The sequence below is a fragment of the Globicephala melas genome, chromosome 11, assembly GCF_963455315.2.
Source record: "Globicephala melas chromosome 11, mGloMel1.2, whole genome shotgun sequence".
Lineage (NCBI taxonomy): Eukaryota > Metazoa > Chordata > Mammalia > Artiodactyla > Delphinidae > Globicephala > Globicephala melas.
Genome location: NC_083324.2, coordinates 94,347,054 through 94,372,516, shown reverse-complemented (window position 1 = coordinate 94,372,516; position 25,463 = coordinate 94,347,054). Strand labels below are relative to the sequence as shown.

Below are 25,463 nucleotides of genomic sequence, written 5' to 3'. Positions count from 1 at the left end.
TGCCTAGGAAATGACTTGGGGGCATAGAGGATTGAGGGAAGAGGGAGACGGTTTGAAGGACTGATATTCCGAAATGATGTGGTGGTGACTGATGTTTCTGCTCCTGCCTGCTTCATCCCCGAGACAAGGACAGGGCTGTCCTTGGCCTTCCCCTCATCTTTACACTCTGTTCATGTTGTCTGTTGCACTCTTGTGACTTCTGTTTTCTTGTTGTTTTGTTTAGTTTTAATTTCCTGTAATACTTCTCTGAAACTCAGATCCACGTTATTTATTTTTAAATGTCGAGCTGGCCTGAATCATGCTAAGAAATACGCTGTCCGTAAACAGATGCTACCTTTAAACAAAGAAACAAGAACTCAGCTCAATGCCTTGTGCAATTGGGACTTTATAAATACATCAACAATAAGAAGATCTACATTAATCTTTATACATGTACATAATTAGCAAACTTCATGGTACAAATACCATTAAGGTACTCCATTTTTTTTCATTCTCTTCCCTCTCCTTAAAAAACTATTCTTGAGTACATGCTATATATCAGGAACTGGTCCAGATTTGAGGTAGAGTTATTCTAAGTTTTTATTTTATAGTGCAGAGTATTTATTCATGATAAATCAATAGAGGTAGAGGAGAAGTATAGACAGTAAATAATTTTTTCAAAATGCTCCTCTATGCATTTCCCATATCAGTTAAATACCATATCAGTAAAATATTATCTGCTTCATTAGATGTTTATGCAGTATAAATTTAAATGCTAAATTTTAGAAAAAATATTTTACAGTTATATAGTGTAACTTGAAGATTAATGCTAGCTAGTTGTTTCCATAAGTCAATGATACCCTAGATATTCTAAAAAAACTAAGCTTGGGCTTCTTTTAAATAAAGTCCTTGAGTTTGGCAACTTGATTATCCTTAACTCTGTTATTTCAACTACATCCTCATGGCTTCTTTCCCCACTTTCCCCCTCATGCCTGGACCTCCCACTGCTGAGCTCTTCAGGATGGAGAGAGGGCACATCTGTCAAGGCAAACTAAGGAGCTCAGACTTTGTCCAAAGACAGATCAGATTTGTTTGCAAAAAACAAGTTAAATATTTTTCCCACTTGGAAAATGGAAGTTTCCTACGTCTGTTTTCCTACTTACAGTCTTAGATTTCCTTCTTTTTTGTGTGTGTGTGGTTTGTTTTCTTCTTTTGATTAGTGGAAGGTTATGCCACATATCAAAATTCTGACAAACCACAGATGGTTCTGACAAAAAACAAACAAGTGTAATTTGTAATCACTGTATCCAATGAAGACTGTGTTTACATTTTCATCTTTATTTACACAGTCTTCCTGACTGCTTTAATTAGTTTCTTCATGCCATCTCAGATTGCTGGAATCTCAGCACCACAGAATGGTTTATAACTACCTGTTAAGCAGTAGCCAACCTCCAGGCAGTGGTTTTGAATGTCATGGATATTTGGTCCAAGCAGGGCCAGCTGTATGAAGTGGAGGCTGAGGGGTGAAGGAGAAAGAAGTGAGGAGAATTTGAGAAGATAAAAAGTTTAAAAAGTCTATCGCCAAGTCGTGTCCGTGTGTGTGCGTGTGTGTGCGTGTGTGCGTGTGTGTATTTATGATTCCATTTGCTTGACTCATTTCCCTCCACGACTGAAGACAGTATTAGCCCTGGGGAATCAGCTGCTCACGGCGGAATTTAAATGAATATGCTCGAGCGTTGGTCTGGCACGTTTCACGAGCAGAATTGTCTAGTGTTGTAACGTATGCCTCCTCCCTTCTCGGGACTGTGAGTTGGTCTTGTGGTTTTCATTTTTGGATGAAGAAATCAGAGTTCAAAAAGCCCCAGCTCATTTGTCCATTCAATAACTATCGTGGACCTGCAAACTCCTCTGATCTTTCCCACAGTTTTGATATATCAGTTCACAAGACTCAGGGCCTGCACTCAAGAGACTCAGAGCTTAGTTGGTAGATTATCTAGTGAGATCACGATTCCCCTTAACGGGTTCACTCACGATATTAAAAGCATTTATTGAACAAGTGCTATGATAAATCAAAAATGAATGAAAATCAGCTCCTAAGAGAAATTACAGTCTAGTAGGCATGACAAAATGAACCTTATTCACCTTCCTCTTTTGTTCTCTTGCTGCTTACAACCCTCCTGTTCTCTCTCTTGTAACAGGATGTCTTTGCCTTCCATCTCTTCTGTTCTCCCGTCCATCAACCAAGTCCTAGAGTGTCGCACCCTTACATTGCCAGAACCCCATGGAAAGCTATTCCAGTGACATGTTAACGTCGATTTCCTTGTTCTTGATCTTCTGGGTGTTCACCCATTTCCAGCCCTAAGTGGAAGTTCAGTCTACTTTCTCTCATGCTTCAGAGCAACCCAGACTCACTGGGAAAAGTTAACAAAGGCCAAATTGTTTCCTGGCATCTCTCTCTCAATAACCTCAGCTGAGGCCCTTCTGCTGCTCAGGAATCTTCTCACTCATTTCCTACTCTCTGTCAGGTCTTCTTTCCAAACTTTCCTCTCTCTCCAGAAGCCCTGAGCCCAGCCCTGAGCTCACACCATGCAGAGGTAAGATGCCGATGTGAGCTCGTTCAGCGTCCCTCATGATCTCTGCAGAATTTCACTCTTTCATCCATCCAGATCCTCACTTTCTGCTCATTCTTCAATCCTTTGAATTATAGTTTCAATCATTATCATTGGATTAATAAAAATAGCTACCTTTTTTAAAATTTTTTTTTTTTTTTGCCGTACGCGGGCCTCTCACTGTTGTGGCCTCTCCCGTGCGGAGCACAGGCTCCGGATGCGCAGGCTCAGCGGCCATGGCTCATGGGCCCAGCCGCTCCGCGGCATGTGGGATCCTCCCGGACCGGGGCACGAACCCGCGTCCCCTGCATCGGCAGGCGGACTCTCAACCACTGCGCCACCAGGGAAGCCCGCTACCATTTTTGATGTTTATCATTAGGAGGAAAATGACATTTTCATAGATGAAACCATTCTTCTAGCTCACAGAATAGCTGTTTGAAGAAACATGGGTTCCAAGAAGAGCTAAAGGCAGGAAGACTGAATTCTTTTTAAGACAGAACTGATGACAAACATAAAGGGTTCTGATTTATTGGAGGCATTCATTGCATTTAAGCATCCGGCAAACACCAAGCACTGATTTCTCCATTACTTATATCTCGATCACCTATCCCTCTACTAAATGATAACCACCTTTGACTTCCCAAAGAATAATTAGCAAAATCTTGTCAGTGTTGATTTCACCATAATTTTTAAATTAATTTTTAAAATATACAACTAGTAAATTTATATGGTAAAAAAACTAACGTTGAAGGTAAAATTAAAGTGCTTTCCAACCATCAACCCTAATTTCAGGTCTCGCCTCTGCTTTGCCCAAAGGGAACCCCTGCTACCTGTTTGGTGTGTATTCTTCGAAGACATCTGCTAGGCATTTACACGAATATACGTAACCACCGTCAATTTGCAACATGCACGTGTGCAACCTTGCCCTTGAGCGCGCTCTTGTGCACAAACAGAACACAAGACTGAAACCATCACATTATGCTCGGTTTCTGAGGGAACTGTACAAACTGATGTTCTGGTTTCACATGAAATAGGAACCTGAAAGCAACATCTTATTCATAAGAATACACAAAATAAAATTACACTGTTGTTTTCGATGGTTGAAGAGATTAGACTCCTCCATCTATCTGACTTTTGACCATTTGTTTTCTAAATATACAAAAATGTGGATTTACATCCAACTGGTTTGCCCCTGCGTAGAGATTCCCAGATCAAATACCAAAGGTTGATTAGTCATTTGATAAGGTGATTTTTCTGGATTTTCCTTTATGCCTACACAATCACTTAACCAAAAAATCAAGTCAAATCATGCCTCTCTCGAAGTAGGTTTGCTGCCCTGACAGTGACCCAGTCCCAGGGAGGGACTGCCAAGTATCATGATAATTTACAGCCCCTTTTTGCTCTGCCATGGCTGGTTCTTTAGCCTTCCTTTCCCTTGAGCACATCCTCCTCCTGATTCTCAGAGCAGCCTCCATTTCACAAGCCCATATTGACAGATTCCTACTCTAAAGACTTAGAAATATTTTTTTACTGATTCCTGGTACTTAAAGCCCCAGCACACTTGTTCCCTTTAGTTTTGATATAAGTATTTTACTCTAAGACAATAGAAATTCTAAAAAGAAATCCAACTTATCCCTCCTCTATTTTCACCACAACTTTTCCTATTGTATAAGCGAAAAGCCCTGTGCCCACAGGTTCACGGAAACCCTAATACTTAGTGCCTTAATTCTATTCACTCTTCTTCTTACTCTGCCTCCTTCCTTTCATGCTCAGCTTTCCTGAAAGAGTTGTTTCGTCTACACTGTGTGCTCCCACTGCCACACCTTCCACTCCCTTCTTCCTCACTGCGTTCCCTCCATCTTGACCTCTAGCTCTCACCCCCAGCTCTGCATGCAGTAGTCCCTGTTAATGTCACCCATGGCATCCTAGATGGTGAAACCAAAAGACATCACAATGGCTTTCCTCTGTTGCATTTAAAATGACCAATCACTTCTTTCCTCTCAGACCCCTCTTTCTTTCTCTGGGGGACCCCGTTCAGCTCAGTTCACTTCCTTCACAGTTCACTACATCCCCCGGCTTATTGCTACCCATGTTCCACCACTGGACCTCACATATTTTCACTCTACTTCTCCCTCTGGATGGGCTCCTCTACTCCCATTTAGGTCTGGGGCAAGTCTTTTCCTCCTGACTCTCCACTAATGTCATTATCATCCCTTCAGTCTCTGTCTTAGTCAGTTCTAGCTGCTTTAATGAAATTCCATGGGCTGGATGGTTCAAACAACCAAACATTTATTTTTCACAGTTCTGGAGGCAAGAAGTCTGAAACCAAGGGTGCCAACACAGTTGGGTTTTGGTGAGGGTCCTCTTCCTGGTTTGTAAATGGCTCTCTCTTTGCTGTATCCTCACATGGGGGAGAGAGATGATCCTTCTTTGTCTCTTCTTATAAGGACACTAATCCCATTCATGAGAGCTCCATCCTCATGACCTACTTACCTCCCCAACGTCGATCTCCTAATGCCATCACATTGGGGATTAGGCTTCAACATAAGAATCTGGGGGGGACATAAACATTTAGTCCATGGCAGTCTCTCTGCCCTAAAACATTACAAACATCTCCTTGCTTCTTAAATCTAACCTGTCACCAAATCCTGTTATTTAAAAAATTAAATCTTAAATCTTGTTGACCAATTCCATACATGCCCACTGCTGATACCTTAGTTTAGTTTCATTGCTTGGACTGTCACAACAATTTCTAACTGTGACAGGGCACAAGGTGGGTCCTCAGGAGACATTAGTTGAATGAGCATCTCCACAATACTAGATGTTCTCATAGAAAAATTTCAAATCTTCTCATGTCACTGTCTGCTTAAAAACTTCCACCAACTCCCTGTTGCCTACAAAACAAAGTGAGATGACTTAGATGGTGAATCGAGATCCATGCTCTCTTCTTCGATTCTCTCCTGCTTATCCACACCTAGAGTTCTTCTCACCTTCCCATCACCATGTACTGCTCACTCTTCCCTAGTATTTCATGTCTTCTCATGATTTGGGGATTGTAAAGCCTGTTCCCCTAACTAGAATGCCATTCCTTCTTCTCTTTCCGGCGACATGCTTCAAGACTGCACTCCCCTGGACAGAGAATCTTTTCCCCCTTTCACTGTCACCAAAACTCCTATTATTGTGCTCGTCACATAGTATCATAATAGTGTGTCTGTTTCCTTGGACTTCAAGGCTCCAGATGGCAAGGAACTGTTGCTTATTCATTTTGTTTAGACCAAACTAAACATTTTACAAAGTGGTCTGTAGAGGTCTTGTATCAAAATCTCCCACAAGGTGGTTAAATACAGATCCCCAGGTCCCACCCTTGAATTGCTGAATCAGTTTCTCTGGGGAGTGGAACCCTCCCAGCTAATTCTTATGCACATGAACATTTGGGGACACAGTTACAACATCCAACAAACATTTGATGAATAAAGACATGATGAAAAGTGCTAAGGTCTCTACTCCTGAAAATCTGCTCTATTTCCTTCATTCCTCTGGGGTGTAGTTTGGCTGGAGACAGGTCCAGGGAACTTGGCTCGGCCACAGGTCAAAGTGACCTAATGGGAAACAGCTTTGCGTTATTCTCTAATCAGGTCATGCAAAGCACCTATTGTCCTGTCTAAATGCGAAATTAGGTTTAGGGCCATTCAAAGCCTTGAAGATGGTTGGTCGTGATAAGAGCTAACAAATTCTTGCTCAAGTGAGAACTGGTATTTCGGGCATGCTCTGCAATTTTAACTCACCAAAGCCAAGTTCTTAACCTTAAGTGGTTCAGAAGTACCTTCAAAGGAGTCTCACTGTCTCATTTGCTGTGCTTATCACCAGTATTGGTAACTCTAATATCAGTTAATAGTCCTCCCCTATTGACATTGGGTAGCTGTGAATGAGCCTAAGAGTTTTTAGACTTTGGGTGAGGCTGATGGACTTGTGAAGCCACAGGGTCTCTAAAATGTCCTTCTAAAATTTCTTCAGTAGACTTTTGAACTCCATCAACATGACCTTGAGCTCTGTCACAGTGCACCATACCAGGCCTAACAAAGACTAAAAAACGTGCAGTATCTAAATGACCTCAGGACTACACAAAGTACCTTCAAGAAATGTTTGTTGGACTTATTATTTACCAAATAAATCTTACCAAAAGTACACATAACCACTTCTTTATTACACAAGTAACATATACTCATTGTTGAAACCAGAAAAAGTAAGGAATTCAAAAAGACGACATAACCAATATTACATTGGAATGTGTATTCGTTTAAATGTTTTCCTATATATATGTAGAGTGATATTATAGTGGATTAGTTTACTATTGTTGCAGTAACAAGTTACCACAGAATTAATGGCTTAAGACAAAAGACATTTATCATCTTACAGTTCTGTAGGTTAGAAGTCCCACACAGTCTCCTGGGCTAGTTAGTGTGTAGGCGTGGCTGCATTCTTTTGGAGGGGCTAGGGGAGAGTCTGTTTCCTTGCCTTCTTCTCTTCTAGAGGTTGCCCATATTCCTTGGCTACTGGCCTCTTCTTTCATCTTCAAAGTCAGTAATGTTGAACCTCTATGACTGCTCCTCTATAGTTATATCTCCCCCAACCTCAGCTGGGAAAAGTTCTCCTATTTGATTTTAAGGACCCATGTGACTAGCTTGGACTCTCATGGATAATATAGGAGCCCAATTCAAGGTCTCTAACTTCATCACACTTGCAAAATCCCTTTTGCCATGTAAAGTGACATATTCTTAGATTCCTAGAATTAGGACACGGACATGCTGGGGTCATTATTCTGCCTATCGCAGGTAGAGATTGAACCTCTAATGTTCACGGAGGTTAAGTGACTTACCCAAGATCACAAAGTTTGTAAATATTGAACCTAGTAGTTAAGTTCTTTCAGATTGCAAGAGCTTGACCCAATCAGATTCTCAGCAAATGGAGATTTATGATGAAGGCACGTAAGGGACAACGGTAGGCAGTTGGCATAAACGCAGGACCGAGCCTCCCAGGAACTGGCACTTCATCCTCAGTCCACAGACCCCAGGATCTTGCTGACTCTCAGCAGCGGCCACCCTCAGCACCAAACGAGGCCACTGCCTCTTTCTTAATACTTCTCATACCCTTTTTAGCTCCCTCCAATGTCCTGCTTAGCTTCTTAATCTTAAATTCTACTGATTCATGGCTTTAGCCCATGGTCTCCTCTCCATGAATCTCTTGGTTTTTGAACCCTTCTGTCACATATATTTTTCTCTCTGTGTCACCTTCATACTTCTTAAGAGAAAGGATCTGATAGAGTCCATTGGCCACGACAGGCCACTGGACACCCCTGTCCTATAGAGGGCTCCTACTGGATTATCTCATTGGCTGCTGGTCAGCCTACGGATGGCCATCTTCAAAAACAACTGCCCCTTCCTGGTTCCATCAGCCAGGATCAGGGGGTCAAATGTGATGATCTGTTTGTAGGAAATCATTTAGGGTCCCTTCCCTCAGAATAGGGCCATGAGCAAGTGGGCACAAAGAGACTCTTCTCCAAAGCCTCGGCCAGAACGTCTTCCCCACGCACCCCTGCATACACTGCAGCTGAACCATATCTGGGAACCACAACTGGAATAATCTAGCTGAATGAAAGAGTATAAGCAGGGGCTGAACAAGAGGAAGAGACATTGCCCAGAACTAATACTGAATATGGACATTTTGAAAACGATTTAGGTAATTGTTTTCAGTACTTTAAGGCCCTAATTGCTGATCTTCAACAAAAAGGCCACACAGGCTTATGAAAGTTCTAAAATTATATCGTATTTATCAGTCACCAGGACCTCAGCTTGCTTCCACAAACCACATAGGGCCTTGTGAAATGAGGCTTTGGAAAGGGGACCCTGATGTTTCTAAATTTTCACCCATTTGTTTCTCTATCTGCATTTGCTCTGAAAGGGGAAAGTGGCCTCATTAATTTGGAAAGAATGAGTCTAAACATGTTTCAGAAGGAGAAAAACTCTCTTGGGCATGCTGAAGCCCGTCCCCCCGCCCCCTCCCGCCCTTCCTGATAGAAGAATGTTGCCGTAAAACTTTCATCTGATATTTCCCACAAAAATGTGAGCTGTGGTCGCAGCTCAAAGATGCCAACACAAATCTTGAACACAGCCACCTCCTGACTGAAAACACAATCTAGGCTGTTCTTTAGTCTGGACCTTGGTAACCAGGGACACAAATTGATTTTAAATTTCAACTAATTACATGGGAGGAAATGGCCGTCTGATAGACAGAGGTCTTAACACAAATATTTCTCCCTGGTGACAGAGTACTGAGATGCTGCCATGTTACACACAACCAGGGTTTTTTCCAGGTGGTGTTGTGCTCTTTTTCTCTCCTCCTCTTGTGCTTTTAGAGAGAACGCCAATGGCATGCTGTCACCTCAATTTTCTATACCCTGTAATAATTCATTGAATTCATTCATCTTTACTCTGAAATACACAACATTCTTCATGCTGGCAATCAAAACATTTTTTTTTTGAGCAATTACCACTGTGTTAGGAGCTGGGAATAAACCAGTGGGTAAAAATATACATAGTATATTGTGTATATTGGATGCTTTGGCTACAAATAATGTGAAAATAGAACTTAAAGTGGCTTGAACAATAAATACCTGTTGCCTCACCAAGCAAGAAGTCTGGGGGTAGATCAATGAATATCTTCATGTCAGTTTTATTCTCAGGTGGTTGGTTCCCTCACAGTTGCAAAGTGGCTGCAATAGCTTTAGGTAGTACCTTCTCAACCACATCCAAATGCAAATAAATACATAAATAAACAAAGCCAAAATGAAGACACTCCCCAGCAGAAATGCCCTCACGTCCTAGGAGGCAGAACTGCATCACAAGCCTGTCCCTGAGCTGATCAACAGCAAGACAAATGAAATGGTCATAATTTGCTTAGACTAGTCAAATTTTGGCCCTGGAATTAGGAAAGGGCTCAGTCTTTGCTGAAGCACAGGGTTACCCCATACACAAAGAAAATCCAGTTCTGTCAGCAGGAAGATAGGATTAGCTATTGGATAAGAAACCAGCACGTCCACCTCTGTGGAACTTCCAGATGACATAGGAAGGACGGGACAAACACTCCCCAACATACAGGTTTTTCATAAGGAGTCCAAAAGACAGAGGTTCCAGTATCCGTTAGTAGTTACAAGATCTTGGGTTAGCCTCCTGGAACCTCAATTTCTGAATATGTAAAATGGGAAATCATACCTATCTCACTGGGTTGCTCTGAGGATCAAATATATTAGTACTTGCAAAATACCTAGCACTGTGCCTGGCCCATGGGAATTGCCCCAAACATGCCATTTCCTTCTTCAAGGCCCTCAGGCTGCTCAAGTCTAAATGGCTGGATAACTGACAAGTCAATGAGCCTATATTCTGATTGATAAACACTGGGATATTAGGATTTACAGAGGCTTCCTGGGGGAGGTATTACTATCACAGTTGCCAGGAACCAGTAAGGTCCCCAAAATGCTGTTGCTACCTCCAATGGGTCCTTTCCATTTCTTCCTATTACTTTATCTTTCTGCAGCCTTGCTACTCTTGTCAATCCCCTTTCCTTTGGAACTCTATCTTCTCTTGTGTTCTGTGATGATTTTATCTGGGTTTACCGCCTTCCTCTCTAGCATCTCCTTTCCATGCTCCCTTAAAAGGTCCTCTTTATGGTTTTCCCCAGAACTGTGTTCTTCAACCCTGCTGCAATCTCACCTGTCGATCCCCGACGTGAGATTTCATCCTTTCTTATAGCCTCAATTCCTAGTTATACATTTACAACACATATTAGACATTCAATACACATTTCTTTCATCCATTTTTAGTCAATCATGTATTCAACAAGTATTTATTGAAGGCCTGGTACTATATGCCCAGTACTGTTCTTCAGTAAGATAGATAGAGATATAGCAATAAATAAAACAGACCACACCCTGCTCTTGCGAACTTACATACTAATGAAGAGACAGATAATGAATAAGCAAACATTTCCTGTTAGAGATGAAGTAAGTGCCGTAGAAAATATCATGATGGGTACGTGGGGAAGGAAGGTCAGGAGGGAGAGACAGCTCCTTTACAGGGTGCCTAGGAATGCTTCTTTGATAAGACATTTACACACAGACCTGAAAGGTGTGAGTGACCAAGACGTGAGGCATGGCAGCGGGAACAAAGAACACAAGTGCCCTGCAGTGGGATCGAACTTGGCATCATCAAGAAACCCTCAGGGGGCTAGAATGAAGTGATCCAGGGGAAAGAGGAAGGAAACAGATCAGGGGGCAGTGGGGAGGGTTTCACAGGCAATGTCAGGGCTTTGGCCTCGCCTTTGAGGGAAATGGAGAGCCACGGGTTTTTGTTTTTGTTTTTTTTAATTTTTAAAATTTATTTCTGGCTGCGTTGGGTCTTTGTTGCTGTGCTCGGGCTTTCTCTAGTTGTGGCGAGCAGAGGCCACTCCTCGTTGCGGTGCGTGGCTTCTCATTGCGGTGGCTTCTCTTGCTGTGGAGCATGGGCTCTAGGGCACACGGGCTTCAGTAGTTGTAGCACGCGAGCTCAGTAGTTGTGGCACACGGGCTTAGTTGCTCCACGGCATGTGGGATCTTCCCAGACCAGGGCTCGAACCCGTGTCCCCTGCATTGGCAGGCGGATTCTTAACCACTGCACCACCAGGGAAGCCCGAGCCACTGGATTTTAAGAAGAGTGATAGGATCTGACTTACACCCTTAGAGGATCACTCTGGTGTCTCTGTTAAGAAGAGACCCTGAAGGCCAGAGCAAAGGCAGGAATTTCTGTTAGGAGACAACTGCAATAATCAAAGCAAGAGACGATGAGGGCTTGGATCAGGGTGGTAGCAATGCAGTGTTGAGAAATGGATGAATTTTGGCTCTAATTTGAGGTGAGATCAATAGGATTTTCTGTTAGATGTGGGAGTGAAGGAAAGAAACCAAGGTTAAGCCCAAAGGTTTGGGCTCTGGCAAGTGGAAGGAGGCGTGGTCATTTTCAGGGATAAGGAAGGCTGTGGGGGACCTGGTGGGGAGGGGAGAGTTAGATTTGGGGCAGGCTAAGTTCTACATGGTTCTTAGACCCTGTGTAGCTGTTGAGAAGGAAGTAGGATATATGAATGTGGACACCAGGGGAGAGGTCTGGAGACAGACCTTTGGGAGTCACCAGCATGTAGGGTGACATTTGAAGCAGTGACACTGGGTGACATCACCAAGGGTGTGTGTTCGAAAAAGGGAAGCAAACTGACGCGTGAGCGTTGGGCAGGCGACATGGAGAGGCTGGGAGAGGACAGTCACCAGGAGAGGAGACTGAGAAGTGGCCTGAGACAAAGGACCGCCGCCAGTGCATGGTGCCTTGAAAGGTCAGCAAAGAGTGTCCAGGGGGACATGAAGTGTGTCAACTACTGAAAGGGGAAGTACGATGGGGGCTGAGAACTGCCCGATGGATTTGGGGATGCGGAGGCCACCGATGACCTTGACAAAGCAGTTTTAGTTGTGGGTGGGAGGCAATGGGAGAAGTTGGAGGCTGCAGTGCAGACAACTTCTCCAAGAGCTTTGCTGTAAAGCAGAAGAATGGGGTGATAGTGGAAAGACGGTAGAGGGTCCAGGGAGGCTTTTTTTTTTTTTTTGGTTTGGTTTTATTGATAGGAGATTTAATAGGCTCGAATAATAGACAATCTAATAGGAAAATTTTTATGACACAGGGGAGAGAGGAGTGAATTGTTGGAGTGAGGTCCTGGAAAAGGGTAGGGGATGGGATATAGGAAACGGTGGAGACGTGGCTTCTGTCAAGAGTTTAGTTAAACTACTCCGTGGCGTTTCTGCCTCAGCACTCATGTTGTTTGGCCAAGTGACCTGCAGGGGCCTTAAACGGACACCAGCCCCTCATACCAGCCAATGGCCTAAAGAATAGCCCACAGAGTCACAAGCAAATGTAAGTTCCTGATATGACTTCTCCAGCAGCCCTTGTGATCAAACAGGCTCCCCTGTCTCCCAGGGCCTTCCCTTTGTGCGCCCCTTAGATAAGACCCCATGGAGCTTACCAAAACCACACTCATTTTGGTTTGAATTGACCAACCTGGCCTTAGCCTGGGAAACCCAAGGCACTCCCCCCATGACCCTAATAAAGGCACATGTCCCAGGACCTGTCACTCTCACAGCCTGTACCCTGTCTTGACCTCCCCTCATGGCCCCTGGCGGCCTGCCCAGTACTTCCTCCAGAACCAATGAGTAATGAACCTATTTCAATGTTTCTTGTGGTCTTTTGTTGAACATCATTCACCATCTCACACCCTGTGCTTTCCTTAACAAATGCTAACAAAGTTGTTAACAGCTTCTCCTGAAGAGGAAGGGCAGACTACAGGTATGGGGGTGTGAGTGGGTGCATGACCGCTGCTGACCCTTCCATTTTTTCCTGTGAAATAGAAAATAAGGTTATCAGCCAGGACTGAAGTCTGGGGAGGAGGTGATGGAGGTTTAAGGAGAAAGGATAGGATGTGAGATAGTCATCTTGAAGAGTGAATGAATTAGGGAAATGTGGTAGGGTCACTGAATCAACACTGGCTACTGCGTGTTGGCTCCCAAATCTATTTTTGAACACTGGTATCGCTCCTGATCTCCAAACTCATATATCCAGCTATCTACTGGTATTTGTCCCCTGGCTTTCTCGTGGGAAAATTAAAGCCATTCTCTCTCTGCCCACCTCCAGCCAATCCTCCTACGCTCCCTATTTCAGTGACTGTCACTCCCATGCCCCCCGCGCCCCGTTTCCAAAGCAGAATAATAAAGCCTTTGAATAACTCATAAACTAGTGTAGGAAAATATTTCTTATTTTCTGAGGTTGAGAACACTGGAAGAGAATCATGTTTTGGAAGGACCATTATTAGCTCAGTCTGAACATTATCGACTCGAGATGTCAGTGAGAGATCCAATTGGAAGTGGTGAGGAGTTCAGCTGACACACATTGGGTGGCTGACTGATTATTCCTTTAGTAATAAGGCCACAGTTCACCTGGGGCTCCTGTTCAAATGCAGACGGTGATTCAGTAGATTTAATGCTAAGCTTCAGAGTCTGTAGTTCTAAGAAATTTCCAGATGATGCCAACAATACAGGTTCATAAACCTCACTTTGAGGGGTAAAGGTTAGGAGAAAGAAACCCATGCAGATCATTTCAATTTAATGTGTTCAGAGTTATAATAAAAAGGGAACTACATGGACATAGTTCAGCATAAGAATTAGGCAAAACCATGGAGACTGTTAACTGGCAGGCCAAGGAATGTGTTCTCAGTTCTGAGAAGTATGGAGAACCATGGAAGCATTTGAACAGAGCATAACATGGTTCTATTGCAAAATGCTCATTGAAGGTCAACCATGTGTCAGTTGCTACTTCAACAGCGGTGATAACGCTGTGAACAGGGAAACCGGGGGTCTTGCATCCTGGAGGGGTTAGGGAGCTCATAGTAAGCAAACAAATAAATAAACAAGGACATTTTAGACTGTAGAAGTGCTGTAAAGAAAAGAAAAAGGATTCACGTGATTGAGCCTGGCGGGACTGCTCTAGTGGGAGTAGTTGTTGAGCCAAGAGGTAACCACGCAGTGGAACCAGTCAGTCCTGCAAGCATGGGGGAAAAGCATTCTGGGCAGAAGGAACAGCAAGGTGGTGGCCTTGAGGCAGGAGTGAGCACTGAGGCAGGAGGATCAATCAAGTCAGAGTGACTGGAGCCTAGCGAACAAAGGGAAGTGGTATGAGATGGGGTAGGGAAGATGAGCAGGGGCCAGGTCATGTGAGGGCTTTGAAAGCTGCGCCAAAGAGTTTGCATTTCATTTTAATGTGAGAATGAAATAATCCAATTTTTAAAAGATAATTTTTGCTACTCTGTGAAGATTGTATTGTCCGTATGTTTGTTAGGTCCGGTGGAACATGGATCCCTTGGATGTGCTCAGAACTGTACTTTAGAAAGATGAATCTGTCAACAACTTATAAAATAGCTCAGAGAACAGAAGCTCTTCAGAAGTGTGTACAATTGAGAGTTAAGGACAGCACAAACTGGGGAAATCAGACTCACACTTCCAAATGAGGCTACAGGAAGCGAGATGAGAGATTCAAATAGTACTCAACGCTCTTAAGCTAGGACTTTCTCATTAACTCCCTCGTTTAATCCTCTCTACAACCCCACAATGTTGGTTACAAAAATCAGTTTCTGAGGTTTTAACCCAGACCTATTGAAAAAGAGATCCAAGGGCATCTGGTTGTCAGTACATAAATGCTTCAGGTGATTTTAAATTCAGGGGAGGTTGATTTGCTGCATCTCCACCTCCTTCTGTCTAAAAGAATGAAGGTGGTTACCATTTCGTAAGCACCAATCGCTCTCTCTAACCCTTCCTGCTTTTCTTTAAACTCTGCTGATTAACTTACAACCTAAGTGGTGAGATTTCAGGATTCCAGGATGAATCCACAATGAAAATGCCAACGATTAAGCTTCTGGAGTTTGCTAAAGAAGTCTCTGCTCCTTGCTGGGGTTGGTGTGAATCTTTGCTGGGGTTTTAAAAGAAAAACCTTGATGTAATGCTCTCAGTTGCAGTCCTCATTTGTATTTTAATGTAAATGAGTTTCAGATCCTTCTTGAGAGAAAATTTTGTCTGGGAAACTATGGACAGTTCTGTGCCCAGAGTTGGGGGCGAAAGGCTTGGGGAGTAGAATGGGGAAGGGGAAAGGGGAAGGAGGTGGCACAGGGCACTCAACTTCACTTCCTTCCCGCGTTTGCCTGGAGCCAGGAAACAACCACCCATCTCCTTCCTGAGCCCGAGGGCTCTTAGATTGTTTGCTGAAGAAGAAAAAATAATCTGGTTTTATAACTTTGCATTAGCTGTGCTCGTTTAGATTCTCATGTGAACCATGCATCTGGATGGTTACCTTAAAATATGCATTTCTTTAAAAAGAAAACCCTGATCTGCATTTTGACCACTTTCCCTTGGTGTTGCTGCTGGGCTGTGTTCAGCCATCTCCAAGCCAGAAAAGGTCTCGTGGGCACAGGGAAGCTCCAAGGTAGGGCAGGGAGAACTGCACACTTGACAGTCAACTTCACAGAAACAGGGAGATGACAAAAGTGGAAGGAAGGAAAGTCATCACTTACTGAGTGCCAACTGTGTGCCCGGGTCTGCTTGGACACATCTCGCGAAGGTTCTCTCAGGGCCTCCTCATTTCCTCTGGTTCTCCTCGGAATCTCCAGTATTAGAGATGAGCCCAAATGGTGAACACACCTCCTGCCAAGTCATTTATATGAGTGTTAGTAATAACTCATATTTATCAAGCATATAATGCTCGCCAGGCGCTTTACAGTGTTCCTTCATTTAGTACTCTCAACATCTTAGGAGATGCTTCTCATTCATATATTCATTTCCAGATAAAATAACTGAACCCTAGAGATTCTACGTGACTTATCCAAAATCAACGGTGCTGTGATTCAAACCCACGCCACCAGATTCTTAAGATCACATGTTTAGTTGTTATGGGATATCACCTTTCACTGAGACAGTAAAGTCATAAAATTATACCTGCTCTGGGTATAACTTGCCCGTAGGTTTATCTTTGAGGTCTTTAGGTCCCTTAATTTTTGTCTCCTTTTTCTCCCTAAAGGCATCCTCTCATCATTTAAGGTACCTACAGCCCTCCTATATTGTATACCTCACTACAGTACCACCTCTTTTCTGAAAAAATTACCTAGTATAATTCACTCATTCACACTGATGCTATCTATGCCTTCTAGGCATAAGTGCATTTAAAATTTTTTTATCTCTAACCATAAAGAGTGTTTTTTGTGTTTTTTTTTTTTTTTCTGAGAATTTTCAGCTATCAACTCAGGGATAAAGGATCCGTTTGTCTCTACTATGGTCTGGGGATGTCTTCGGCTGGTGACTGGTTGGAATATCTAGGTGTAAGAACTTCCTCTCAAGGGTTTCCTGCTTATCTGGAGAGGGTGAGCTCCAGAACCAGTCACAGGAGGTGTGTTCTCTGAGTGATGTGAGGTATAGGAACAGGTGTCCTGGCCTCTTTAACTCCGGGACCTGTGATTCTGAGACACTGAGCCTACTCTGCCTGAGCATTCATTTATTCATTCATTCCTCAAGGAAGCATGGTCACTTCGAATGGCACCGGGGATGCTCTGATAACCCAGACATTGTTCCTGTTGCCACAGAGTTCACAATACAGAGTAGGAGACAGACATTAAGTAAGAAACGTCAATGAAAAATGGGCATATTTCATCTCCCATTGGTCCTTTTCCTTCCTCTTCCTTTCTTACTCCATTGACATTATAATTTTTCTCCCATCCTTTTGCCCCAAGGCTCCCAGATGTCACGTATCTAGAACCTTCCTTCCACCCTTGTGCCATCTTGGACTTTTCTATCTCACTTTTGCCTAGTGGGTGATTATTCCATTTGGTCCGCTCACTGCCAGCCAGAAAACCCATGGCTTGTGACTCATTTTGATCTGCCATGAGTCTTTTTGTCATTTTAAACACACACAATTAGGAACAGTGTCAAGAACAGGGAATAGTTGATGGTCATCTTCAGAGTATCCATTAATTAATTCATTTAGCAAGCATTACATAGCTGGTATCTGCCAGGAATTGAGGTATATGGATGGAAAGGAAAAACACATTTTCTGCATAGTAAAAAATATATAAATTTCCAAAGGAAAGGACCCCCATCTATCTTCTTCATGACCCTGTCCCCAATATTTAACTCCTTAGCACAAGGTGGGAACTCAATAAATATCTGTGAAGCAAAAGAATGAATTCATATTTTGGCTGAAAAGACAGATATATAAAGAACTGTAATAAGGTAGGATGACCATTCATTCAATAAATATTGCTTGACTATCTCTAAGTGTTACATAATATGTCAAACAAGACAGATGCTGTCCTTGCCCTTATGAACCTTACAGTTAAAAAATTGCACAGATAAGTATTGGAGTTATGATAAGTAATGTGAAGAAGTGTAGGGTCTAGAGAGCGTAAAACATGATATGTTTACCCGGCTCATGAGAAAGCCCTATAACTCAATAAAGCTCAGATTACTTCTGAAAAACTGAAAGATTAATATGGTTGAAACATTTTGAGTGGAGGAAAGGAGAGAGTAGAAAGAGCAAGGTTAGGAAGAAAAGCAGAGATTGGATCCCCACGGTGTTAAGGTGAGATCCCCAGATGTGAGGGCAAGTTAAGGGTTCAGTGCTTATCTTGAGAGCAGTGAGAAGCTTTTCTAAGATTTTAAGAGCAAGATATGATGGATTTTAATTTTTAGAAAATCATTCTGCTTTGAAGATAAAGAATGGGAAGAGATCAAGAATGGACAGTAGGAGACCAATTAGGAGGCTATTGCAGTAATCTAGGTATGAGGTGACAGTGACTTGAACTAGGAGGGTGATATTGGAGACAGAAAGAAGTGGATGGATCCAAAGTATATCTTGGTTGTAAGATCAATACAACATGATCATTGGATTGTGGGTGCGTGGTGGTGACAGTAAAGGAGAGAGGTTGTCAAGCATAACTCTCGTCAATCCCATAAATGTCGGTGTCATTTTCTGAGATTGAAAATACTGGAGGAGAATCACGTGCTTTGGAGGAACATTAGGTTCCTAACCTAGTTAGGTTTTGGATACTATCACCTTGAGATACCTGTGAGAGATCCAAATGGAAATTTTAAACAGTCTAATGGATACATATGGTGTGACTGCCTGGCCCAGCATTCTTCCTCTAGTATAATTATGAGGTGTGCATGTGACCCAATCTAAGGCAATTGTAATATCTTGACTCCCAGGCCACAGGGACTGATTTATAGAGAAGTCATGTGAACATCAATGGACCAATCAAATTCCTTCTCTTAGTCTGAGTGGACAGAAGAGAGATTTTTACACTCTGGTTGCAGAGCTGTGAGGATATATGTTCAGAGCTCTTAATGATTATGGGGATTATACTGGCTTAGAAAAATGAAAATAATGTGCAGAGAGACAGGAGCCGGAGAGAAAGGATCCTGAGAATAACAGTGTCCTCTTGCTTCTGCCCCTGGTTCGGTTACATGAATTAAGAGTCAGTATGTGTCTATTAATCTTGCACTCTCTCTCTGACTCTTTCTGTTTCTCTGTCTCTCTTCCCCCCCACCCTTTTTTTTTTGTATGTTTGTCTGTTTTTTATCTTAAGCTAGTTTTGGGTGGGATTTTATCACTTATAATCATGACAATGCTAGCAATATATACAGTTGGATTTATTAGCTAGAACTCATACAGCGAGACCTTGGCTGTAGATATATTGTTGAGGCTTGTTGATATATCATTTGAGACAGGGAGTGGACAAGGTCACCAAGAAAGAAAGGAAAGAGACAGAGTACTGAGGTCGAAGCTCTGATGAACTCTAACACTAAAGATCCAGGAGAGGAGGATGAATTCCCAAGGAGGTTGAGAGAAATGTCCTAAGTCATTGGAGGAAAACCAGCAGAATGTGGTGTCCCAGATACTAAGGGTGTTTTAAAGAGGTGGTGATCGACTACATAGAATGTTCCAGAGAGGGCAAATATGATAAGAACTGAAAGGCAGCCATGGGATTGGGCAGCACAGATGTCATTGGTGCCTTTACCAAGAAAAATTTAGTGAAGTGAGAGGTCAGAAGCCAGGTGGAGTGGATTGAGGAGGAGATGGGGGTGAAGAAGTAAATAAAGCCTGAGTTTGGAAACAATTCTTTGGAGAATCCTAGCTGTAAAGGGGAGGAATGGGTAGGATGGCACTGGAGAGGGAGATCAAAGAGGGATATTGTTTATTTTATTTATTTTTTTAAAGATGAGAGGTACTAAAACCAAATTATATTTAAAGATCTATTAGAGCACAGAGAGAAAGCAGGTAACTCTGCTTGGGTGAGTAGAAGGAGGTCTCCCTGAGGAGATAACTGTAAGCTGGGTTTTGAAGAAAGAGTAAAACTTTTCCAGAGGAAGATGGCATTGCATGCAAAAGGAGATTGTAAGCCAACACACAATGCTGCGTTTAAAGAATGGTCAACAGCTTAGAGCATGGAAAATTTTAGTCCTGGACCCTGTTAGAAGAAAGGAAAACCATCCAAGACTTCTTCTACCTTTTAGACTTGTTCTCAATTTCATCTTTAAAATAATTCATTAGACCAGATTATCTTTAAAGTCTGTACCAATATTAAAATCCATAGCTAATGGTGATCTGTCTTGAATGTTTTGTTAGACTGATAGCAATACTCCCCCAAATGAATACGCCACCCCAGCTGTTTTCTGAAATTATGCTTTATATTGTGAGGCTTCCAGGAGGTTGGAGGCTCAGCTTAAAGGGGTCCCCTCAGAAAAAAAATAATCATGAAATATCTTTGAAGTCTACTGTGTTCTACCTTAAAGGTTCATGTGCATCCTATCCCTTAATATATCTGACATGAGTACTATTAAATGGTTTTATTATTCACTGATGCCCCAGGAAGAGAGGCCAGCTACACCTTTAGATTTAAGTATTTCCACCTAGTTATACGCATAAGCTCTGAGCAAGGCTGAACGTCCCTGGCTGGCTTCTATTTCCTAGTCTTTCCTCACTTGCCCACTCACGACCAGCTTCATAGAGGCAGAGAGTCTGAGTGTCAGCTCTCTGCACAAGTGAAATACGGTAGAACCTGGGATGGAGAGGAAGGGAGCTTTAAGAGTAGCTTAAACTGAGTTAGTTGATCTTTATAAATGTCCTGTGCCAGCGGGAATCGAGTAATTGCATTATGAGCCTTAGCATCTCAGATACTCACATATCATAGGATTCACATCAACGTGGGTGTATAAAAGCCACATAAAATTGCCTGAAAGAAAAAAACAACACACATTAGTTGGATTCTTGGCAAAAGACTGAAAAAAATGTCCCAGACTGATGAAGCAAGTTATTTTTAGACAATTTTGCCCTAAAATATGTTGGTGCCTCTGTGAATGAGTTCATAACACATGCTGAAAACTCCTTTGGCCTGATCCTTTCAAACAAATCTCCATTTTTTCCTTTTTATTACATAATAAAATAAAATGAGCTGTCTCCCAGTGCCTCCTCTTAGAAGCATTCCTCAGCTGAAATGTCTTTTTTCTGCTTCCATCTTCACGTTTACCTTCCTATGAGCCCCTTCCTTTTTTTTTTCATATGCCCTACTTTTGTAACCTAAAGACATTGATAGAAATTTAAGTTCTTTCCACCATTCATTTAGTATTTCAGTTGTCCCCATTTTTAACCCATGAGCTCATTCTTATGATCCATCAGATTTCCTACATTTCAGCCCTCTGTCCTTTTTCTAATGAACAAGTAGAGGACTGACACTTTATATGGCATTGCAAGGGGAGGATTAAGCCACTGGTAGTTACAGAGATCTGGCTTAGTGATAAGAGATCTGCCAATGATTAGAAGACTTCACCTACTTGGTCTTAAGATGGAATTAGTCCAGATGGTGCCAATGGGAATTAAGGGACTGTATGGTCCCGGAGCAAACACAATGCCTGTCTTTTGGATGCTCTTAATCTCAGAGGTAAATGAGGGAAATAGGGCTTTCTGAGGCCTTGGCCACACATTCCCCGGTCATTATAGTACCAAATACTCATGATTCAAAGTGACTGGTTATCAGATACTAGACACATCTTCTAAATCATTAAAGGATTGAAGGGTCTGCTTGATGGTCCCATGTTACTAAAATTAATGAGTTTTAAAGTCATTTATTATATTTCTGAAGCTGCATCTACGGAGGTATTCAATAATCTTGGTCATATATATCACTGGAAGGAAAGACAAATTTAATTCTTCAAGAAAGCATGACATGGATATAGATATGTTTCCTTAGTGTGTCCTGTTTACTTTGCTTACAGAACCTCTACTGTGTATATCCTGGACAAACTTCATGAACTCTATGCAAACAGGCATACTTATAGTGCTTCCTTCTTTATGTTTCTAGCAACCTAGAATTTGACATCACAATTAAAGTACATTCTTAGTATATGTATTGCTTTCAGGGGCTAGGAAAATCCAGAGGCCCTCTGTACTCACATGATCTTGCCCTATAAATTATTCCCTAAAAGATTGTCTGATGATAGAAACAATCAATTTCCAGTCTTCATGTGTAAGCTCAAATCTCTGATAAAATGCACATTGTCTGATTGAAACATTCTTTATATTGTTATCATTCATTTCGACTTTAATGTAAATGAAGACCCTGAGAAGTTGTGACTTACAGTGGAGGGGAGAGCTGGGGTTACTGGGTGCTATTGGGTGATAATGAGGAAAGATTCGCTGAGGGTGGAAATCAATCAATCCTGACTTTGCTTAATTCAACAGTTGTGCATGAGATGAACTTGCTCTCAGTCAGGAAACTAGCGCAATTCCTCCAAAAGGAGGAGCTTCCAAACTTTTCTGTAACTAGGAATGGAATCTAAGGCCAGCTCCCATCTCTGGAGGCCCCATCCATGGGCATCACCATCTCTGTCAATGTGGGCAAATCAAAATGACTTCTTTTCAGAAATCTTAGGCATTTATATCCATCACACATTCTTTATGGCTAACTAACTTTCTTGCTTCTGATTACAGATTTGACTCTCGAAAAGGAGTGATGCAAAAACTTCCTGTCAAGTCATAGAGTTTGCACGTACAGTTTTCTTTTCTTGAGATGTCTTTGTCTGGTTTTGCTAACAGGATACTACTAGCTTTAGTATAATGAGTTGGAAAGTGTCCCCTTTTTTTTTCTTTTTTGAGAAAGCTTATGAAGGATTGGTATTTTTCTTTAAACATTTGATAGAACGCACCAGTGATACCATTGGACCTGGGCTTTTCCTTCTGGAAAGTTCTTTGATTACTACATTATAGAGGAAAAGAAAGTAGATTAGTGGTTTTCTGATGACCACCTGGTAGTGGTTGATTTCCTAGTAACTGCTGAGGGGCTGAGGGTTTCTTTTTCGAGGGTGACGAAAATATTCTAAAATTAGTTTGTGGTTATGGTTGCACAACTATGTGAATATACTAAAAACACTGGATTGTTCACTCTGAGTGAGTGAACTCTATGGTATGTGCTAAAATAGCTTTTAAAATTGTTGATATTTTATTAAATTAATCAACATGTTTTGTTAATATTATGTTTATCACCATTTCTTGTATCCCATGCCCTCCCTCTGGGTCCACTTTTTTTTTAAACTTAAATATATTCTCTAATATTTGTGCTCATAAGCATCAATTGGTGGTAAACTCTCTTGCTCTTTCTTTATGAATCTAACAACTCCTTTATTTCTCTTCTTTTTGTTTTTTTTTAATGATAGTTTGTCTGGGTATGAAAGTCTAGATTTAGATAATTTCACTTAGTATTTTGAGGATATTATGCTTTTATCGCCTCGTATCTACTCTTGCTGTCAATTTGTCAGTCCTTTGTAAGTAATCTGTCTTTTTACTCTAGTCATTTTAAAGATTTTTTTCCCCTCCCTTTGTTCTCAATGATTTGTAATCTCACTACATTTGTTACCTTGTAGTAATTAATATTTATTTATCCCTCTGGGCCCTTAGATTTAATTTTGAATCTGAGGACTCATGTCTTTTTTCAGTTCTGTAAAAACATTAGCAAATCTCTCTTCAAATATTGCTTTTCTACCTTTCTGGGAAATTCTATTAAATAAATTAGACATTTCCATTTATCCTCTAAGACCTTTAACTGTTTTGTCATATTTTCCTTTCTTTATCTTTTTGTGATGCAGTCTAGTAAAACCCTCAGGGCTATCTTCCAATTCCCTGGTTCTGTACTGTCTAGTTGTTTATCAAAATTTTTTTCAATAAATACTTTTCTCATGTCTAAATTTTTTACATTGTTTCTTTTAGATCTACCTATTTTGTTTAATTTCTTCCAGATTTTGCTTGCCAATTAGGTGTTCTATTTTTAGTGGATGTTATTCTTTCGCTTATCTCCTTTATCATCCTGAAAGTCTCTGTCAGGCTCTTCTTGTACTTTAATTTTGTTGGGCTAAATGTACACCCTTTTTTATATTGGCTATGTCTTAGCATTCTTTTCTTTGTTTCTGGTATCATGGTTTCTAGGCTCATTTTGAGAAGGAATTAAGTTTTCTTTTTGTTGTTTTCCTTCTCTGTTTATCCCTCTCTCTCTAGTTTTTACAATTGCCTCCATTTGGCTTCTTGGGGCTTGCTGACCAAACAAGTCTTATGTTAACAGGTTTGGAGCTCACATACCTTAAGGATTATGGCCTCAAGGATTAAGGTTTATGGCCAATCTGGTCATAGAGCCAGAAGTTAGCTCCTTTTGGTTCCTGGAAATGAGGCTGTTTTTATGTCTTACCAATTCAAAGAGGCAATATTCCCAGGCAACAATTAGCAGAGCTTTTCTCAACCTTTATTATTACTACTAATAATACTACTGGGGTTTTTATGTTTTTTTTTTTTAATAAGGGGAAATTCCATCCCAGTCTCCAGCTTGAGTCCTGTTGCCACTTCATACTGAGTAATTTTAATTACTGTAATCTCAGATGAACAAAACTCCCAGATATCTTTGCTTGCTTCCTGCCCCAGAAGCAGGCCCAGATCTTTGTGCCATATGCTACTGATTGCTTTGCTTTTCTGGTACGCATACCTAGTCCATGTAGGTGCTTATTGTGTTTTGAACCTACTTATGTCGTTTTACTTTTTTATTTATACTTCACCTATCATTGTACTTATTTGAAGGGGGGATTGAGTATAAAAAGCATATACTTACTAATATAATCTTAATACCTGCTTAGGGTGATTCTTGCTTAAATACAATTTCCAAATTGCTTTAAAAATAATTTGAGCCCAACTGAAATAAACACTTTCTTAATGCTTTCTTAAACTTTAGAGCAGTGTTGTCCAATAGCAATGAAATGCAAGCCACATATATACTTTTACATTTTCTAGCAACTACAGTAAAAATATTTTCAAAAAACAGGTGAAATGAACTCTCATAATATATTTTAGTTAACCCAATATATCCAACATATTATCATTTTAAAATAAAATCAATATGAAATTATTAATGAGATATCGTTATTCTTCTTTTCACACTAATTCTATGCAATCTAGCATGTATTTTGTACTAACGGCACATCTCAATTCAGAAGAGCCATGTTTCTATTGCTCAACAGCCACATGTGGCTCGTGGCTTCCATATTGGATGGTGCAAATTTATAGTATTTATAAAATAATAGTAAATCTAATCACCACCATCACCAGTTTGGACTTTTTAAACTTCTTTTGTTCCAAGAATTTCATTAAGTAATTAAGACACACAGAGCAAAATTTAGACGGTCGCAAAAGCTGTATGGTCCTCTATATTATACTTGTCATCACAATGCTAGTATATTTGGAGAACTTTCCTTAGCTGCTTTTTCTAAACTCAGGAAAGATAGTGAAAGTCTTGTGTGTACAAATTTACGACAGAAATAAGACCATTTAGGCTTTCAATCTTGAAAAACTGGTTTCTGAAAAATCAAAGTTTTTGGTTTTTTTCTGAGTGACAGGAAATGAGATATATAGGGTTTGAAATGGTCATTACGTTAATTACTTAATGAATTAATTAAGAAGTTAAACTCCATTTACTACTGAAAAGCATTTGAAGGTGCTAGTAAGAATTAGAAAGGTGTCAGAAGTGTAAAGTATGATGGAGTTTTATGAGTTTATATGGATTTTCTTTCAGTTAGGATTAATTTTCATTTCCCCCTAGACATAGGATATTTGGTTTTTCTGAGTGTTCTAACAATGATTTTGAAAGGCTGTTTACAGTCTAACATCTCAGGTATCTCAGACACCTAGG

General features: G+C 41.2%; 1 protein-coding gene across 2 annotated transcripts in view; it reads right to left on the bottom strand.

Annotated features, from left to right (window-relative positions):
• The window catches only part of NEDD9 (neural precursor cell expressed, developmentally down-regulated 9), a 292,001-nt gene that overhangs the window by 184,864 nt on the left and 81,674 nt on the right, over positions 1–25,463 (bottom strand). For both annotated transcript variants that reach the window (XM_060307849.2, XM_030881426.3), the window contains exons 3-4: positions 20,427–20,477; positions 15,768–15,897 (exon numbers count right to left, since the gene is read on the bottom strand). The gene's annotated coding sequence lies outside the window, so the exon portion shown is untranslated. The remainder of the gene's footprint in view (positions 1–15,767; positions 15,898–20,426; positions 20,478–25,463) is intronic.